Source organism: Bombus flavifrons, chromosome 7 (genome assembly GCF_040668555.2).
Source record: "Bombus flavifrons isolate JBK064 chromosome 7, iyBomFlav1_principal, whole genome shotgun sequence".
Taxonomy (NCBI): Eukaryota; Metazoa; Arthropoda; class Insecta; order Hymenoptera; family Apidae; genus Bombus; species Bombus flavifrons.
In genome coordinates this window covers 16331539-16345506 of record NC_138448.1, presented here as the reverse complement: position 1 = coordinate 16345506, position 13968 = coordinate 16331539, and the positions used below count along the sequence as shown (strand labels likewise).

The following is a 13968-nucleotide window of genomic DNA, read 5'->3' as shown; positions in this document are numbered from 1 at the left end:
GACGATAACGTTACAATTCGCTATTTATAGAAGATAATTGTCAAAGTGATCGCACATTGTGAGACTAGATAGCGTCATAATTTGTAAATAGTAACTTGTACGATTATAATAAAATGCTACGTGTAAAGAAATCTAACGGTACATCGTAACGACGTTTAATGTAATATTGATATTTGAAATTTCTAGGAAATTGCAAACAGTACTACGTATATGAAAAACGTATTCTCATTTTGCCCTATCGGAAACCAAAACTTAGCGTGCCACGACTAATGTACTACGCGATTATAATCGCCACGGTTAGACAGGTTGATCGTTGCATTTAATCGTTAATTTTCCCTTATGATTATTTTCCAAGTAAACGTTTATTTCGATATTTCTTCCACTATTATCGATGTAAAACTGAAAAAAGTAATTGGACGTAGCATTACGTTCGTAACGTTCTGTTGTTTCTCAAAATTATTCCGTTAAAAATACTGGATCCGCACGCTTTCGACGGTTCTCTTGATTTGATATCGTCATACGTTTCTTTGTTCGATACAATTACCGAGTATGTATTACGTATTTATATTTGTATTTTATACGTTCCTGATTGTGGGAATAAAAATGAACGCTATTCTTACTTTTGAAATATTCTTCTTTCCTTACCCATTGATAAATTTCTATGATAACGATGGGTGATTGCCAGTTTTATAATCGTTAGTCGTATTTCGATTCGATATCGTATCGTTGTACCTACATTTTTACAAATTCGACGATTCTCTAAACGCTCGATAAATTTGAAATAGTAGCAAATTAATGTGATATACATGTACCTGCGGAAATCACACGCGCATCTGTTAACAATTTCCGTTCGAACAAACATTGGGTCATAGCCTGTTTTACAAATCTTATTAAATGTCTACCTCGATGAATACGTATTTCGTTTCGAATTAGCACGCGTGCAATGTGTTTGGTCACATTTGCGATTACTTGTGTAGTCCTTTTGTGTCGCGATATAAGGCCGCTTCTTGTCTCTCGATATACGCTTCGTATACCATATATTTTCAACGTGTATATTTCGTATTTATTCTTGGAAAGAAGAAAGGATAAAGATACGTTTCGATTATACGATTATGCGAAAGATTATCGAACCTTTCTCGTCGTACGTATCTATGTTTTGTGGAGCGGACATCAACTGTAAAGAAAGGTTTTGTTGAGAATAAAATATCATTGCTAACGGCTACGCGTATATGTTACTTTGATTTTTCCCGTTTATTCGGTCTGTCTAAAACGGAAACCCTTCTGCTTCTGCAATGGAAAACTCGATAGGATCCGTTAAATTTATACGAATCCCGACCTTACATGGTTTTCAGAGCCCCGATCGGATGGTACGCGCTTGGTAAGCTTTCTATCGCCTATCCGAGAATAAAAATTCTCGAAGTTGCTCTCAAATGGATACGCGATACGACCACCAACGCACACATGTACACCTTATTCGTTATACCCAATAACTAAACGCAATTTCAATATTCTATATTTAAAGTTGCTTTTTGATAAAATTTCATTTTTCCTAGAAACGCACAGTGCCCTTTTTCCTCTTTGTTTTGTCTCTCTACTCTTTACACTCAATAAACCCTGATGGGCTTCACATCCTGTGGCTCAATCTGCACGGCTGGTCGCCTTTCCAACTACACCTCACAGAGCATATGACCTCTTTATCCCTTTGTTTTTCTCTTACCCATCCTGCCACCGTATCCCTCAGTTTTTTCTCACATGCATAGGAATTCTTCGTAAAGGTTATTTTTTACAACGTCCATATCGCGATAAACTTGTAGTTTATCCAGACAATTACATTTATACAGATAGATTGGATTTTGTCGCGTCCAATGCAATTTTTTCTCAATACAAAGTAAGTACATGTTATATTATACTTGCATTATATACATGCATTATACTTGCGTTCCTAAGAACGACACAGCGTAGTAAAACTTTGCACTTAGTCTACATTCGTCGCGTATGTAAAATCGTATCTTTGATATGTAAACATCTCGTATAACTCTACTATACGGGTCACATACATTTTTAAGTCCTTATTGCCTAACTCTATACGTGAAAGTACGAGTACGCTAATCTTTGACAATGTCCATAAAACTACGTGCTAAAGTTTTAGAATCTTACTTTTATTTATGTTAAATAATAATCCTGTATCGTGTTATAACTAAATGATACGTATGTAAATCTTGTTTCAACGTGCCAAAGAAAATGTTCCAATTTATTTTAACTTTCTTTTTTACGCTCGTTCACACATATTTCCCGATATGTTTCCTTATATCGTTCATTGCTAAGATTCGCTAACAACGTGAAATAGAGTTGCGGCGAACTGACGGCCAAGTTTTATGTTACCTCTGTTAGAATAAAAGTACAGGACAAGGATTTTGCGTATAGGATTTCGCTCTTGAGAGAAACCAGATTAGTTTAGTGGCTTTAATTCGAGTTGTTTGAACTTGCGTAACCTCGTTTCAGCGACATATCTAATGGAGAATAAAAGAAAAATAGCTACGTTCGAATGTAAAATTGTAATTATAATTACGAATATAACGGAAACGTGAAATATGAGGAATTTGATCGAATATAAAGTTGGAAAACGTCATGTTAGTTTAGGGCATCGGTATCGGTAAGTGCGGAACTGGAAATAACGTTATATTACTCAGAAACTACGTATTCCCTTCGAGTTAAGGAATAGCCGAAGGAACCTAGTTGAATCGTGGTTTTGGAAAATAGACAGCGTGTACATATATATCGTACGTGTGTACATACACGCGTACGTAGGTATGTACGAACGAGAGTCTCTCGCTTCGACCAAAGTTCTCGCTTTGGCGGTCTATGGTGGTTTATGGTTTATGGTTTATGGTTTATGAAGCGCGATCGAGGCAAGTGTAGTAGGGAGAATATCTTAGAATAACCAGAATTAATCGCACCTTATTCGTCTTTCTGTAAATCAAACTCACATTCTGCCGCGTTGCTTGTACAAAAATCTAACGAATCTCAACTTCGTTTGTAAGTTGAGAACATATTTCCAGTCAAGTAAAATAACAGATCCATAGCGGTAAAATATTTCGAATTATATATTTGGAATCAAACGTCTTGACTATTACGGATAGGCATCGAGACACGAGAGGATATTTCAAATAAATAACAATTTCACGTTGGTAAAGAGATTTCAAGTTACTCCGATTTAAATTGCTTGCACTCGTGTCAGGCAACTTGACTACTCTATCGGCGGGAACGAAGTTGACATTTCGATTTGACGGAGCTCTATTTATATAGAGTATGACCGCAAATATTATATAACGCAAATAGGCAAGAGGTGATTTCTTATTCAAGAATGAAACAAAAGCGTAGAACGAGCTTTCTCATCCAAGATTAATTTTCTGGGTTCGGTTGCCTGAAAAATCAGCTTTCAAATAAAATTAATAAAATAAAGTATCGCGGATATTCTTTGCTCAGTTTCTCAGTCTCAAAGTTCACGATAATTCGTAAAAGTCGAACGTCGTCAAATTTGTTAAAAGTTGCGCCTTTCGGTGAATTAGTTCGTTACACGTTTATCGCGTATTTAGGTCATTAAAATACGAATGTGTAATTGTTCGATCGTAATTATTCGTTATACGTGTAAGTTTGCATCAGCTGCTATAATGCATTTTGGAATATTTAGCTTGTTGCTTTTAACCCTGTTTCATCCCACTTAGGCACCTACAGCTTCTAATAACTAAACTTTGAAGGAGAAGTTTCAATGTAAGACTACGTATATACGATTACCTTGTAAATAAGATGAAGAAATGCTCGCGAATATGACTAATCGCTGCCGAACGTACGTTGGACGATAATCCTGCACGAACTGTATTCTTTTTTAGTATACTATGCTTTTACGTTGCACTATAATTATAATAAAGAACGAAGATAAATTTTTATTTGAATCGTTTACTCATGTACGCACGATTCTATGGAACAAGTGTAAAACTTCCGATTATGCGTCGAAACGGATAAAAGAAAAAATGGACACTCCAATCACCAGCGTTGCGTCACAGTATGGCTGCACGTAATGCCAGTATCTATCATCGGTTAGGGCATTTTCCTTTGATTCCCCTCATTGACCTAATTGGCTGTGGTTGCGGAAATCCCACATCACAGTTGGTTAATTGGCAGTCAAAAATATCTTACGTCCTTCTGTAACCTATCGTTATAATTCTGAATGTCTGTCGCAAGCTTCTGTATTTTAAGTGAAACTGAAATGTTATCTTTTTCCCAGAGATATTTATTTAGTTCGAATATTCAAATCGTTGTGACGATTTTCAATTGGTCGAAAATCGCGTAACAGCGACCAAACAGTGACAAAAGTAAATAAATCGTGTTGAAAGAAATCGTGCAAAGATGGAACTGTGTAAAAGTGAATCGTGCGACGAGAGTGCCACGTGTATAATATTCTTTTCATCGACATATTTTCAATTATCGATCAAAGTATTCGTTAAACGTAAAAGTTAAACACGTCGATCAGTATTTAGGTGTTTTCTTGCCTTAATTTAGTTTGATCATTAATTTTCTATCAAGTACGTTACACGTTGTTCGTAATAACGTTTCATGTCCGCTCTCATTCCGGTTTCCAAGAAGCAGGATTACAAGGGATCTAGGAAATGCTTTTAGTGGAAAGGTATTAAACCTTGAAAGTAAATATGTTGAGAGTTGGAAGGATTCAGCTCATACGCATATTTCATCTTTGCGTATCACATCTATCTACGTATCCTACATATTAAATGCTATTATATGCATATCGTACAGTGCAGTACAATGGTCATAGTATAATAGTCATAGCACGTAAAAAGTTATTAAAAGATAGTGAGGAGTAGTGCTTCGGCTAAATAGATCTTTTAATAGATTTATATTCTGGAAACGATACCTAAAATAATTTTTACTAATGTTGGCTATGAAAATATGTATTGGTCTGTTGATACGAGGAAAACCTTACTCTCTGAGCACGTAATGAAGAAGCACATTGTAAAATGGAAGAGAAACACCATTTAACGAATTGTTTTACGCTCTACGACATTTCGAAATAAGTATAGCAAATTAATAATTTTTTGATATATTTAAAGAAATTATTCAACAAATTAAAGAAATTTCTTCCCTGGCCGCACATTGATATCGATAATTAAATTACCTGCAAGCAGCATCTTCGGAATAAAACGGTAACGAAAGTACCTAATTAAAATTATATTTTAAAAGAAAGTAAACGTACCGAACGAGAAATTAATAAAGCGATATGATTTTAAACTTAAATCAGATCAAAGCGAGGAAAATTATCGCTCGTTTATATTAATACGACTAAACATTATTGCGCATATTATTGTAATCTTGGGTGAAGCAGCGAAAAAACTCGCATTTTTATAAGCTCTTAAATCTTAAAGGCAAAGACCTTATAAGTTTCTAGAATATCGTTTCCACAAACTTAAAAACTGTAGTTTCGAAAGCAAAATGGCTTTAAAGTTTCGATAAGGATTCTTATACATTCAGAAAAGGTTGTTTCATACTTACAATCAATAAACTATTTTAAGGCAACATTGGCTGTTCCTGAAGTATATCAATGAACTTTTCCAGCATGCTTGTCAGGTCATCCTATACCGAAAATGTCATTCTTTGCTTGGTATTTTTTCACAAAGGATGAAATACAAAATTTACGCTTCGCTGAAATATGCGTTAAAAACGGTAATTTCAATTTCTCGTAAAGGAAATCTTGATATAATACATACGTATTTGGAAATAGTTATTCCCTTTCAAATACGTAAAATAAAATATATATCGTGGATCACGAACATAGATTTACACGATCGGAATGTACGGTGGATATTTGAATACATGCTTACCACGGAAATCTGTGCACGTGTATGTATAATATGCTCATTTATGGTAATATTAAATTACTATATCGACAAAATTTAAAAACAACAACGTATATAGAAGTTGTAAAATGTTTATCGCAAACACATATCTAGTACAAAATTACTATGCAGTATGGATAGCAATCATAATTGAAAATTATAATATGCAAGTGTTAAGGATGGTTCCACGTGTAGGCATATCGAGGCCTTTTAATACAGTGGATAATTGACCGTTTAAATATTTTTGCGATCTCCATGAAATACATATATGTATACTCGCGCTAGATATTTTGTAGTTTCTGTGTCGATTATCAGATTGGTTTTGGTTGATGATAATAGCATAAAATTCTAGATGCAGGAAATTTACTAATTGTAAGCGCGATAGCATCTAGTTTTCTTTTTCTAACATCTAGCTGTACTCTCCGTGAGTGCTATAGATACTGATCCGATAACCCTCAGCCTCACGTTGCGTTGGTTCTCACACGTCAAGCCAGGATAAGAGGACTCTGGCTGATTTACGTGACACTGCTATCCCTCTGTAAAAGATTAAAGCGCGGAAACATATGGCTCAATGAAAAAAGAAACGAATAACGAAGTGTGATAGCAATTCGTGTCGCTCCAATTTCGCTAGAATAATTAATCGATGCTCATAATAAATGTGGTTATAGATATACAAGATCGTTCGTTATTGATGGCGCGGTCAAAAAGTAAGATACCCCCGGAAAGAGAAAAGAAGAACAGACGACGCAATCTATATGGAAAAATAAATCTGCGATAAATTCTACGATAAAAATGTACGACGGATTGTTCGCATTCAGGACTCTTTTTAATGTTACCGATGCAGAATATCTTTTTCCACCGCATTTTTCAAATTCCTTCAGCAGCACTTAGGAAACAGATGCGCCTTCTACTCCAAACATCCTTCATTTTAGCGATACGGGGAACACAGCCGCGATTCAGCCGAATGGTTAGTAGTCTACCGATCGAATGAAACGAGATACGTCTGGAACACTCGCAGTTCAATAAAGAATAAAGAATAAAGACTAAATAGTAAAGAGTAAAGAATAAAAGCGATAAAACCAGCAGCTATAAAAAGATCATTTGTTAAACGTATAAACGCAACGGAAGTAGCTAATAAATTTTCTAGCGATTCGTAGAAGAAAATTACAACGTTACTTATGGTTGGAATTAAAGATAAATTTTACTATCGTATCGTATAATTGCAATGCCAATTTGTACGTTCTAACATAAAGTTAAACGTATAATTTAATATAATTGTAGACTAAACTTCGAGAAATATAATGACAATTTTTTAAATTTTTCATACAAATCCAAGCTTATACGAAACCAATGAAACAATTTGACAAATTCTCCAACTATACGTAATACCATTACGGTTCGTAACAGGCAAGTTAATATTATAAGAAATAATATTATTAGAATAGATGCTATCGTTGTAATCTAATAGCATTGTTATTGGAAATTCTAATTAGATCCATACTTGTGACATATATAAGTACGTATTTCGAAATTACGATGAATAGCAAAAACGATGTAATTCCACGCATTGTGGAAAATACGTTGTGCACGACCAATGCAACTTCGGTTGCTGTGAAATTATTAAGCTTACGAACTATGATCGTTATGTCGATTGCTTTTCTTTCACCCAAGCAGTATCTAGGCACGTAGAGTAGAATTTATTCATAATCTTAGAACAATATTCTTTGATTTTATAGTCTCTTCTCGTGTCAAATTTCAATAATCCTTATACTTTGCTTTGCTTTACTAATTTTATGACTTATTATGTTACTACACTTTAACGAAAGGAATTAGTTGCGAATACATTTATATCGATCAACTAAATGAAATATTAGTAGAAATATTCTACTCAAGCCGTTCTTTCGTCGAAGCACGTCTTTGAAAATACAAAGGATCGCTCATGAATCGTTTTGGTTCTGAAATCTGCCTATCGCGTATTATCTACTTGCCCATGAAATTTGATACATTCTCGGACGAACAAAGTTCCACTCTAATACCTTCGTATGTTTTAATAAAAACAGTGTTATTTATGTGAAAAGTTTAAATAACGAAAGATTAAAGGTTATATCCATTAAACAGAAAATTTTTATGCAATTTTCGATTCAAAATGAAAAGTTCAAACTTGTTAAATTTTTAATCAGATTCTACTTTTCAATTAACGATAATTATTGTAAAATACAAGTAATAAGATTAAATCAAGTACAAAATACAAATCATGTACATGTTTACTTACATTGTTGGCCTTTGCAGTTCTTTTCCAGGGAATAGGCAGGGTGGGAAGATGTAAAACCTTTAATAAAAACATAAATTATTGTAATTTGTTTTGAAAAACACAGTGATAATCGCTCAAACAGTTTCAGTTAACGAAATATGAGATTCTATTCAAACTTGAAATTATAGTAGTCATAAGAATTCAAATTTTCTAATAAAATTTAATCGCTGTAAAAATTGCAACTCTAAAATAGAAATTAAAAATCGAGATACTGAAGATTTACAAATATACCTACATAATAAATATACGATTGATTTGTCAGAATTTCTCTCCACACTGAATGTCCGCCTTTATCTTGCTATATTACGTGAATTTGCTACAGTTAATGTCACATGTTTGCAACTTCACAACTTATATTTTTTCCACAAAGGTGGCGCGCAATGACTCTCAGATGCTTCGAAACAAGATTTCACGCGCGCTTTCACGTAGTGTCGTTCTTCAAGCATATTTAGTTGTGAAATTTAGATTTTTTGCAAACATTTTCGAATATTTATAAAGCGTGATATAGTATGTTAACGGAGTGTATGTTCTATACTGTAATAACGAACGTTCAGAGTATGATTCTTGCAAATAATCGTATTATGTACATTCAGGGTATGGACAAGCATTTATTCAATATCGAAAGACGTGTTATAATTTACATTTAATGTCTTTAATATATATTGCAGTTTCTTAATAATCATTTCTTAGGTGTAGGACAATAGCAGTATTTTCTTGAATAAGTTCGATGGGGAGGAGATGTAAAATATGAAAATATTTTTCTTCTTTCAACCTTCCCCCCTCCCCCCTCCCCCTTCCCCCCGCCAAACAGTTTCATTTTCAAAGAATATTTGTGATCGCGAGCGATGCTGTTGGTAGAGTCAGTGTTTACATCATAGTTTATTTCAATGTTTCCAAGTCACGATCGCTTTGATTAAATCGAACTGTGTAAATAATAATACGCGAAAGTCGTAGAATCTTATCAAGTGAATTTGCACGCAATATTGGAATTCTTGCTTGCCGATTATATTTTATAACCGGTCGCGTTAACGTAGCGTTTTATTCTCCTCTTTCTTATGTTTCTTTTCTTAAATGTTCATTTTCGGTATTAGAGTCAGTGCATCTCTCAAGAGGATGAAGCCTTTCCAGGAGCTGAAAAATGTAAGTAGTTTTGTATATTGTATTTCAATTTATTCAATTTTTTGTATTTTGTGTTAATCAAAAAATAAAGATGACCGATCATTTGAAAAGTTATAAATATTTTCCTACTGGAGTAAAGTCTGCAAACGTTAATAGCCAATGTTGAAATAAAAATGTCTGACACTCATCAGAAATCAATCATTGTATTCTTAATTTTTAGATTTTAAACGTTTATATTAAAGTTCCAATTTCTATACTTACTGGAGTTTATTAGATCATTAGACCCTATCATTGCTAAAGTTTCAAATTTAATAGCATGTCACCTTTTGCTGTCTGAAATATTTTAATCAACAAAATGTGCTTTCAAGAGCAAATTGTAATATTTTATGTTTTGTTACAGATATCTCACAGCTTGGACTTCTTCCTGTCCTCTAAGGAAGATGCAACAAGGGCTGGAAAGGCAAGAATGTAAGTAGCTTTGAAATATATCATACATTGATTAATTATATTCTATATATTTTGCAATTTGAAATATTATCAACTAAGAAGCAAGAAAATTTTTAGAAAATTTGATTTGTATTCTTCTATTGAAATAAAAGTAGACTTTAATAAGTCTTCATATGGAATTACAAGATACAGATGTCTGGCATAGTTTAGAAATCATAGGTACTTAATTTTTAGATTTTAAACTATTACGTTAGAGTTTCTGATCTTATACTTATCAAAGTTTATTAGAATTTCAATCTTTACTAGTCAAAATTTAATAAAGTTTCATCTTCTCAAGTTAATCGACTTTCTACTTTTTTAAGAACCTTGTATAAAGTTTCATGTTTTATTATAGATTTGTTTTAAAAGTTAAGAACAAGTACTTTTGCATATGGTATATGAATTAATTTTATACTTTATAAATTGGCTTCCATTGAAGCCAAACGATGAATAACTTAGAGTTTGGATAGTAACTATAAGACAAAATATGTCTCAGACGATTAAAAAATGATAAGACTTTCGATTTTGATCATAACTAATATTTCAATCTCTTCATCAATGCCATCAAAACTTCAATTTTAATACATAAACTGCAATCTTTTACTATCTCAAGATCTTCTCACACTTAATGCTAATGTCTTTAAGGATAAATTTTGATATTCTATGCTTTGTAACAGATGTTTTGATGTGAATTTTGATGCTTTTGAATATGATAATGATACATTATCAAAGAATGAATATATCAAATCATTTATTAACTCTTTTTCATTAAATTTTAAAATTGATACACGTAGGAGTAACAGAAGTAGATTGAAAATAATTATTAGCTGTTTGGGCACAAGTGGAAAGGAGAAGAGGTAGGGGAAGGTGAGAAAGTTATTTTAAGAGGCAAAGGAACAAGGGAAAATCGACGCGCAGAAGCAAAGTCTCGTTAACTCGAAGGGTTCGCTTCAGAGGAAATGTTTCAGTGTGAAAGCACGTATATTCGTGGCTGATCGAGAAATAGGGTGTAAGCTAAAGACACTTGTACAAGGTTGCATGACGACGATTACTAAGGGAGCGCAGTTAAGCTCGACTGGGCACTAATCGAGAGCATCGCGAGTCTCTTTCATCAGAGGCGTAAATAATTCGTTTAGTAATTTACTGAGCGGAGCGAATAAGAGTTACGATGAGGTGTCCTCGCATGAATTAACAAATGGTTCTGACGAGAATATCCACGTTGAGGTAACCATTAGAGCATCATCTTTCTGTAATCGATGCACCTTGCAAGCAAAAGCGTAGCGTTGTTCAGCCTACAAAAATTTATCGCTCGTGTATCGGATAGAACTGAAAGTTTTTGCGTCTCTAACGCGTTAGATGCCGCTTTATTCTATTTACGGAATTGATATACGATAATCGATAACACAATCTCCGTTGACTCCTATTACTGCTTCTCAGCATTCTACGTCCTATGCTTACCGTTTATCGATTCCTTCTCTAAACCTTTTCGGTCGTCGCGTAGTGTCGCACGACGGTCACGAGCAACAGTACGTTGTAATTGTGTGGCGATAACGTATCGTCGACTTTAGTTGACGCTCGTCCGCGTGGATGTATTCAGCGGGGCTGCCAACCGGTTTGTAGGTTAAGGAACTTGTTGCTCGAACGTCGAACGATCCTAAATAACATTATCGATTTCTTATATGCTTTGAACTATTTTCCATTTAAATGATTTCTCAACGATTCGAATATGGTCGCCGTAGTTCGTAACTGTTCTAATTCTATCCTTCAAAAAAATGTAATTAGAAACCAGTGCACATATATGTCCTCGTTGATATTATGTCACGATAATACGAGGGAAATTCTATTTAGAAAGCAACGAATATTCGATTCTTTCAAGTCCTAATTCTACGGAATAATGATAAGCTTCGTAAACTCGAAACTATTTTTTGCAGTCTATCGATCTCTCGATGCTACTCAAATTTCATATAAAATATTTACTATTGTTAAATTTACCGTTAGATCTATCGTAAAAATCAAAGTTCCATAGGGTCAAGGAAATAGAAACGCTCGAGATGGATAAATAAGCGAAGAACGTAGCAGGGGGATATGGCGCTCGCGCGAACCTACACATTGCATACGCATTGTACAGGGTGAGCGACGGTGAAGAAAGGAACTTTGAAAGTAACAAGACAGAGGAGGTCGAGGGAAATCACGGGCGTGAAAAACGCGCAAAAATATAGAAAAAGTAACCGACTGAAGCTCGCGCATATCCGGTCACCAAATTCGTACGAAATTGAACAAGTTGGCGCGAGTCCGTGAGAGAAGTTTAAAGAAAAACGTAGAAACGTAAGCGAGAGCAAAGACGTGACGAATAGCGTCTTCCATTCTATCTAGAGAGGTTAGGTTAGTATGACAGATGAAACAGATGCGGTGTGAAATAGCGATATATCGTAAGTTATGCTTATTTTGTACTGATAAAAGTGCGCTTCATAGTATAACTTGGGTATTAAAGCTCAGTTTGATAGTAATTGCAACCTTTTGCAATCCTGTTTTCCTAGACACTGAAAACACTTTTGACCAAGTATCACGGTAAAAGCGCTTCATTGGAAAATAAGGATGTATATGTGAATAGTTTTTGTCATCGTTGTACATACGGTGAACGTTGAATACATAGTTTGCGACAGAACTATTGGAATTTCGTTAGTCATTTTTCTTTGTCCGTGATCATGAAACTCGCCGAGAGCATATAAATTTGGCATTTTAAAGAAATTATGTTCCAAGTCTTGAAATTCAAGGACGGTGATTTTTCACTGGGAAATGAATCAAGGGGGCGGTCGAAAAGCGACAATGTCTTCGTTGATATTATCAAAGATAATTCATAACAAACAGCGAGAGAAATAGCCTTTCGGATGAAAGGCCTTCGTTCTAATATTATTCGTCGCTTGTCTGAAAGAGAAAAAGGTAGAGAAAGTGAAATGGATTTTGCATGGGTTTATTTTACGTTGAGCGATATACGCGCGCACCCACACACATACGATTAAAAGAATCGAGATACTTGTATTTAATATTTTATTAAAGTTGAAGTATTCGTACTTGTTTTAAATAGCACTTGTGACAGCACGGATATTTTTATTTTAATTCGATCGTAAGCACGATATTGCGTAAAACTTTTGTTTCTGTTTTTTCATGTACGTTAATTACATTTCCGTAAAAAGCATCGATGAGCGAAATCATATTAATTCGGAGCTATGTATATAGGGCCTAAATTTGCTTTCTTCTTAAATGTTTAACTTATTTACTCTTTCATCTTTTATACGATATAATCTCTCGATTATACGATATCAACGAAGGCACATAAGCCGATTAATTATTATAAACTGATATTTTAAGTATTCGTTTGCATCTTAGTTTTCAATATCATATTTTTATATCTAGACAGCCTGCACTTTAATAACGAATTTTTCTGGTTCTACGATTACACATTCCGATGACACGATCAATAACAACACCTTATGTACAAATTCTGTTTTAAACGCTATTGCACATTTTTCGAACAATGTAACGTTATATACGGTATGATGACCATCGATAACGGTAACGTAGATGATGACCAAAGATTTTCTTTCCCTATCTCTTGTTCGATATATTTACTATATATCTTTGTTCTGCCTTCGAATGTTTTACTTACGATGGAAAGTGGATCTTGTATAGTCGAAATTTTCTAGAACAATGGTTCAGAAAAGATGAACGTATGAAACATATACTAAACCTACTTTCGCTTGGAAACGATAGTTGATCTCTGTCTCAATTATTTTGAAAGATCATTTCTTTTTACTTGGCTTAATAACTATTTGCAGGGTTGACTCGTAAATTGAACGGCAAGCAAATAAGCTCTCGTGTCGAAGTAAACGTAACGTTCGAGTTAAATAGTTTTCAAGTCTAGGATCGATTAGTTTTTGAAACGTGAAATTATACGATTAATTAGTCGTTGGAAAAATACATAGAAACGTGTAGAAATTCTTTAGTTTTCAATAATCACGATATTTTTAAGAGACTATATACCTGTGTACGTACATGCACAAAACGTACTCGATGCGTGTATCTCGATGAACTGATCGTCAAGTATGTACAGCGTATGTAAATAAATTGAAAGATAACGCATCT

At 34.1% G+C, this 13968-nt stretch overlaps 1 protein-coding gene and 1 long non-coding RNA gene across 2 annotated transcripts in view; both read right to left on the bottom strand.

The window, feature by feature from the left end:
• Nucleotides 1-8221, bottom strand: part of LOC138182025 (uncharacterized) — a 52685-nt gene extending 44464 nt beyond the window's left edge. The window contains exon 1 of the mRNA XM_069117494.1: nucleotides 8182-8221. The gene's annotated coding sequence lies outside the window, so the exon portion shown is untranslated. The remainder of the gene's footprint in view (nucleotides 1-8181) is intronic.
• A 1046-nt stretch (nucleotides 8222-9267) lies between these two features.
• On the bottom strand, nucleotides 9268-11601 carry LOC138182024 (uncharacterized). Its single transcript, XR_011173673.1, has 3 exons — nucleotides 11284-11601; nucleotides 9601-9791; nucleotides 9268-9351 (listed from the first exon to the last, which is right to left on the bottom strand). It is a non-coding gene; the product is annotated as an uncharacterized LOC138182024 (long non-coding RNA).
• Between the last annotated feature and the right edge of the window lie 2367 nt (nucleotides 11602-13968).